Source organism: Acomys russatus, chromosome 8 (genome assembly GCF_903995435.1).
Source record: "Acomys russatus chromosome 8, mAcoRus1.1, whole genome shotgun sequence".
NCBI classification, from domain to species: Eukaryota; Metazoa; Chordata; class Mammalia; order Rodentia; family Muridae; genus Acomys; species Acomys russatus.
The window spans coordinates 316,840-317,826 of NC_067144.1; the positions used below are offsets into that span (position 1 = coordinate 316,840).

Below are 987 nucleotides of genomic sequence, written 5' to 3' on the forward strand. Positions count from 1 at the left end.
TGAAATAAAAAATATTCTGAAAATTGAAACTTGAGTGTAAACAATACCACAAGTGGAAAATTTTAAACGTGACCTCACATATAAAACAATTTCAACTGATGACTACTAGAAAAAGAGTTACACCATCCCAGAGATGAACCCCTTTTTTGGACTGCAGAGTGACTATCCCCAAAGCCACATGAACATAAGCAACAAACACAGACTCAGAAGGTTGTTTTTATACATATTTACATTCACTGGCATGTGCATGCTTGTATTCGCTTGTGTACATTTGTGTGTTTGTGTGTCACAGAAGCCATCAACTTGAGAAGAGAGATAATAGGAAAGGCTTAAGGGAGGGTAGCTGGGTGGCACTGGAGTGAAAAATGGGAGGGCAGAAAGTGACATAATTCTATTTCAACTAAAAGTGTATTTAACACATCCACACACCCCTAGGAATGGGCAAAGAGATACCTTGTTCATGGTGTTCTTATATCAGTCCAGGGCAGAGCAGACAGCTGTCCTTTGTTCATCATAGCTCGATGACTGGCTTGCTGGCCAAAGTTGTCTTATGCCTAGGACTCATAATAAATGTAATAAAACTATATCAAATCCATGCAGTGCAGTGCAGAGGAGGAAGACAGAGAGAGATCTAAGAGCCATGATGCAACCCACAAACCTGTCTTCACGTACACTACACAGGTGGGCCATGGACACCCACTTGGTACCATGCCATGCAGTACAGATGGAGTAAGTCACCCAGAGGATCCATGGGAGCCATTACAATGTACGTGTATGTAGTGGTCAGATGGGAGAGAAAGAGAAGTGGAGCTTCTCATCTGGCATGAGGTGGCATGGGTGTGGTGGTGATGCCCTCCACCTCCTCGATCCTCACCACATCCAGCAGTCTGAAGAACTGGCCCTTGGGTCATGAGAGTGAGTGAGCTGGCCCTGCCCTCACTGGCTCTGTACCTCAACTGGGAAGCACAAAAGTGTTGGCCCTGGTAG

General features: G+C 44.8%; 1 non-coding gene across 1 annotated transcript; it reads left to right on the forward strand.

Moving 5' to 3' along the window:
- Positions 1 to 427: 427 nt before the first annotated feature.
- LOC127193461 (small nucleolar RNA SNORA48) lies at positions 428 to 567 on the forward strand. The gene has a single exon (XR_007831116.1). It is a non-coding gene; the product is annotated as a small nucleolar RNA SNORA48 (small nucleolar RNA).
- Positions 568 to 987: the final 420 nt, after the last annotated feature.